Source organism: Epinephelus lanceolatus, chromosome 10, assembly GCF_041903045.1.
Source record: "Epinephelus lanceolatus isolate andai-2023 chromosome 10, ASM4190304v1, whole genome shotgun sequence".
NCBI lineage: Eukaryota > Metazoa > Chordata > Actinopteri > Perciformes > Serranidae > Epinephelus > Epinephelus lanceolatus.
In genome coordinates, this window is record NC_135743.1 from 42,677,355 (window position 1) to 42,683,655 (window position 6,301).

Here is a 6,301-nt window from a genome sequence, read left to right on the forward strand (position 1 = left end):
AAAACTGAACCAGTGTGACTGTGAAATACATACCTGAATACTGTGGACAGTGCAGGGGAGTTTTTTCTTGAAAGAGAATCAGGGATTAATTAATTTTGGATATAAATAAGTAAACACAATGATTAATGGCAAAAACATTCACCTTTTATTAAATACAATAATTATCACAAGTTCAGAACCTGCTGAACAAAAGACAAAAAAAGTGTGATCAACATTCCTCCAGGCTGAATTACAACTGAACAGTAGGTTTCCCTGCTACTTCTCTTGTGATTTTCAATCAGTATAAGAGGAGTACAATAATACACAAAAATAAAGTGCAACCTATTAGGTTGAACGGACAGTAGGTTTCCCTGCTACTTCTGTCATTTTACTCAGTATAAAAGGAGTACAATAATATACAAAAATAAAGTGCAACCTTACCTATCAGGTTGAATGGACAGTAGTTTTCCCTGCTTCTTCTCTGTCATTTTACTCAGTCAGTACACATTCGACAGACAGCCACCGACTTGTCCAGAACACCTCCTTTTTTGCAGAAACCAAAGTGTTTCCACATACTCGACTTCAAATTCGGCTTGAAAATCTCCAGCTCATCTGCCTCCTCTTTGCTGTTAGCCATGCTTCGTTTTGTTTTGAGTCGGCACTACCAGCACATGCCGATGACGTCACACTCAGGGAGAGTGAAGCGAATCGAGCAACTTTACGATTAGAAGTGATAAAAATACATGTATATAACGTTGTCGTGCTTAAATACAACACACAAATGCTTAGTAATCGATATAATCGATTTTTGACCTTGTAAATCAATTTCATAGCGATATCGTCATCAGTGAGGGACAACTTGCCAAGGCCCTATCGATGCAGTTAGATTGTAGGACAATAAATCGATGCATCGATGTAATCGATGAATCTTTACACCCCTAGTGTCAGTAGAAACTGATGGGAGGTCCGCGACACTGAGCGTAGGGTGGGCGAGTTCAACTTTCTGTCAACAACGGGGGTGTTTTGAAAACACCCCCATTTTTACAGGTAACTTAGCCTGTCCCTCCTGCCACAGGAAATAATGGATTAATCCTGGAAAGCTATTGATGTAGCACTTTTCTCCTTATGAGAGTAACACAGTGATTATTCGACCAATGAGAATTTGGTCAGACGAGAGCATATCGACCAAATAATCGACTAGTCAACCAGGAGACAGCAGCCCTAGTAATGACAGTAGCTTACAACAACATTATTGAAAGTAATCATATTATAATTCTGATTCTAATTATAATTATAATTGTGGCTATTGTGGTACAATATGTTGAAAGTATATATTAATATATGACAGTATACATATGTGTTAAATTCAATTCTGGATTTTACAGGGAACCAGTGCAGAGAAGCTTAAACAGGAGAAATGTGTTCTTGTCTCTTAGTTCCTGTCAGTACATGTGCCGCTGCATTCTGAATTAGCTGGAGAGTTTTTAAAGACGTATTCGAGCTACCTGATAATAGGGAATTACAGTAATCCAGCCTAGAGGTAACAAAAGCGTGGACCAATTTTTCTGCAATTGTGCATCATCTACATAACAATGGAAATTTACAGAGTGATTTCTAATGATATTACCTAAGGGAAGCATACTGTATATAGAGTGAATAGGATTGGTCCGAGCACAGAACCTTGTGGAACTCCAAAACAAACTTCAGTACGCAAGGATGATTCATCTTGAACATGAAAAAACTGACAAAGATCAGATAAATAAGATTTAGACCAGCTTAGTGCAGAACCTTTTAGGCCAATTCAATGTTCCAGTCTCTGTAGCAGAATTTAATGGTCAATTGTGCCAAATGCCGCATTAAGATCTAATAAAACAAGTACAGAGACAAGTCCTTTGTCTGAAGCAATCAGAAGATCATTTGTAATCTTAACTAGTGCTGTCTCAGTGCTATGATGCACTCTAAATCCCGACTGAACTTCCTCAAATAAATTACTATCATGGAGAAAGTCACACAGCTAGTCTGCGACTACTTTCTCAAGGATCTTTGAAAGAGAGGGGAGATTAGATATTGGTCTATAGTTGGCTAACACCTCAGGATCCAGGGTGGGCTTTTTTAGAAGAGGTTTAATTACAGCTACCTTAAAGGACTGTAGTACATAGCCTGTTAATAAAGTTGATCATGTCTAATATATGAATGTTAACTTAAGGTAAGACTTCCTTAAGTAGCCTAGTTGGGATGGGGTCTAAGAGACACGTTAATGATTTAGATGAAGAAATAACTGCAGTCAATTGTTGAAGAGAAATCGTGGAGAAGCTATCTAAATATATATTAGGTCTTACAGCTGTGTTTGAGGGCAGATAGGTACTATCTCAGGACAAGAGGTCATGAATTTTGCCTCTAATAGTTAGAATTTTGTCATTAAAAAAGCTCATAAAATCATTACTGCTGAGGGCTAAAGGAATATAAGGCTCAATTGAGCTGTGACTCTCAGTCAGCCTGGCTACAGTGCTGAAAAGAAACCTGGGGTTGTTCTTATTTTCTTCTATTAATGCTGAGTAATAGTTTGCTCTGGCATTGCAGAGGCCCCTCTTGTATGTTTTGAGACTGTCCTCCCAGACTAAACGAGATTCTTCCAGTTTGGTTAATCGCCAATTCCTTTCGAATTTTCGTAATATTTGTTTTAACTTGCGGGTTTGAGATTTTTACCAAGGAGCGAACTTTCTTTGCTTTGTTAACTTCTTTTTAAGAAGTGCTACAGAGTCGAGTGTTGTTCACAGTGAGCCTACGGTGGTATCGATAAGATGATCAATTCAGGAGAGTTTAAAGTCGGTACAGGAAATCTCTGTTACTGAAGGACATGGTATTAAATTTAATGACAAAGGAATCATTTCCTTAAATTTTGCGTCAGCAGTATCTGATAAACATCTAGTATAGTAACTGTTGCTGAGTGGTGTAATCAAGTAAAAAGAAATCAAAAGTAATTAAATAATGATCTCATAGAGAGGGATTCTGTGGAAAGACTGTTAGGTTATCAATTTCAATTCCATACATCAGAACTAGATCGAGGGTATGGTTAAAACAGTGAGTGGGTTTATGTACACCCTGACTGAAGCCAATGGAGTCTAATAATGAGATAAACGCAGTAGCGAGGGAATCATTATCAGTGTCAACATGAATGTTAAAATCACCAACAATAATAACTTTGTCTGATTTCAGAACTAAACTGGATACAGCATACAGATACAAATTCAGAATACGGGCCAGGAGCATGGTACACTATAACAAATAAAAGTGGCTGTTTTCCAGGTCGCATGTAAAAGACTAAGAACGAGGCTTTCAAAGGAATTATAGTTTAGGTTTAGGACTGATTAATAGACTAGAGTTAAAAATGGATGCAACCTCCCCTCCTCGGCCGCTGCCTCGAGGAATGTGGGTATTATTATGACTGGGAGGAGTGGAATCATTTAGACTACCATATTCATCTTGACACAGCCAAGTTTCAGTGAGGCTGAGTAAATCCATATTATTATCTGATATTAATTTGTTTACTAACACTGCTTTAGATGTTAGAGACCTGATATTTAACAGTCCGCATTTAATTCTCCTGTTTTGTCTTTCTGTCACAGAAGAGGTTTTAATTTTTATGAGGTTGTTATGCACAACTCCTCTTTGTTTAATTTTGAATTTAGATAATTTAGGTGGTCGGGGGACAGACACCGTTTGTATAAAACTCTTGGTGGTGACTGCACTAGAAGCTCAGAGAAGCATGTAGGACTGCGACTCTGATTCCTGGTCTCAAGTCTGGGTTGTCAGGGTTTTGAATTACTAATAAACTTGGCCAGCTTCCTAGATATGAGAGCAGCTCCATCCAAAGTGGGATGAATGCCGTCTCTCCTAATCAGACCAGGTTTTCCCCAGAAAGTTTGCCAATGATTAACGAAACCCACATAGTATGCTGGACACCACCTGGACAGCCAGCGATTAAATGATGACATGCGGCTAAACATCTCATCAGTGGTCAGATTTGGGAGGGATCCAGAGAAAACAGTCTACATGGTCCGACATGGTTTTAGCGTATTCACATACAGAGGCAACATTAATTTTAGTGACCTCCGACTGGTATAACCGGGTGTCATTGCCACTGACGTGAATAACAATCTTATTAAATCTACATTTAGCCTTAGCCAGCATATTAAATTTGACTCAATGTTTCCCGCTCTGGCGCCAAGGATACATTTGACTATGGCCGCTGGTGTTGCTAACTTCACATTTCTCAAAATAGAGCTGCCAACGATCAGAGTTTTCTCCTCAGCGGGTGTGACACTGAGTGGGGAAAAACGGTTGGAAGTTTGCAGCCATACTTCAGAGAGGGGAGAAGAAACGAGTGAAATGGAGTGCAGCCAAATGTTTCTGTGGAAGACTACTCTCTGACTGGTGCGCAATCCATATTTGTGCTTTGATTGGGCAGCTCTAGTCTCACAGTAAGCCGACTATGCTGTCGTGTTGTGATCTGAATCTATCGCATAGACGAGACATGTGCTGCTGGGCAGTGCTGCTGTGTGTTAACTACGTATGTTCAGCAAACCAGCCAGCAAGAACCAAAAAACCTTGCACAGTTTCTTCCAAACAGACCGTGTAAGTTGAGTATTGCTGTTCCATGTAGATAATGTTAGCTTAATGATGACTAATTAATAGATGCCAATATATCAAGTTAAGCTAGTTAACAAGAATACTAATGTTATTGTTACCCATATTGGATCGCTTGCTAGCTAGTTTCATGCTAGGAATAAACCAACTCCTCCTTAATAAGAACTTGTGCTCACTATTGTTTTGCACATATTTGTTTTAATCTTTATTGCCACAATAGAAAGAGCAGGGTCAGGGAGGAGACAGTGGACCAGAGGCCAGCAAGGATGATCATGCAGGGTCTTCACAGGTAGGGAGAGATTATAACTGGCTGAGAGAAAATATCTATAGCATAAAAGTAACTTTCAGGTTAATTTCCACAGCAATATCACTACTACTATTCCTAATTCTATTTCTACATTTTGCTTTCCACATATTTTTTAATCTTTATTGCTACAATAGAAAGAGCAGGGTCAGGGAGGAGAAAGTGGACCAGAGGCCAGCAAGGATGATCATGCAGGGTCTTCACAGGTGAGGAGAGAATATAACTGGCTGAGAAAAAATATCTATAGCATAAAAGCGACTGTGATTAATTTCCACAGCTATGTCAAAAGGCATTTGAAGAGCTTTATTAATGTCAAAAATGAAATGAAATGGCCGAGTTCTAGGCACTCTTAGATTTGCATAGTCTAGAAATATATCATGAAATGCTCTTTAGACTACAACAATACACAAAATATATTATTATTCCCAAAATAATATTTTAGTTAGATCTTAATCAAAATTCAACCATTTCAACCATGAATTTTGCTTTAAATCCAAAATACATCTTGTGTCTATAAAATAATAGGCTATATGCCACATAGGCAAATCCTAGTTTCTGGTTTTAACTAGCTCAGTCACTCTGAGCTGAATGCAGGTTTACTTGTGAAGGCCCTGCAAGTCAGGGTGGCTTTGAATGAATGTAGGTATTGCCCATCTCCAGAATGCTGCACTGTACTGTACTGTATAGTATTTGTATGTAAGGTTTTAGGCCCTATCAAGCTCCAGCAGGCGCCCAAAAATCCGTTAGGATGTGGGGGATCAGGATCGCATCTACCAAATCAGTTGACAAACAAAAAATGTATGTGTCGGCTTAAACAATGAAATTGTGGTTGGCCCCGCTGAATCTCACTCCAAGGTTTTTTGAAAAGTTGGCAACCCTGACATCAGCATGTACAGCACATTTCTGATGTGTGGAGGTATGAGAGTGGTGACATTTACAGCATTTAAAACAGATGTGTCTATTTTTGCACGTAAAGGGATTAGGCTATAAATGAGCCCTTATAATCTCTATGGTCTTCAAATGTGCAGCATTTGCAATTGTCAGAATGGCTCTGACATCAAAAGGACAATTGGCAGTCACACTACAATGTGACAATGAAGTAGGTGGGCTGGAGGCTGGGAGATATATTGACTACTCGCACAGCTAGTTGGTGAACCATTGTGTGAGCCAGCCTGGCCAGGCTGGCATTAGTTAGTCACATTTTCTCCTGGAGATTCACTCTATTTTGTCTCTGCTGTTCTTCACTACACTTCCTCCTAGCATTTCACCCACCATTGTTCAACCTTTTAGGGAAAATAATGCTCTCCAGTGAAACAGTTTAACTAAAATACATAATTGTACCCTCAACTGATGTCTCCTTACTGTGTGCAA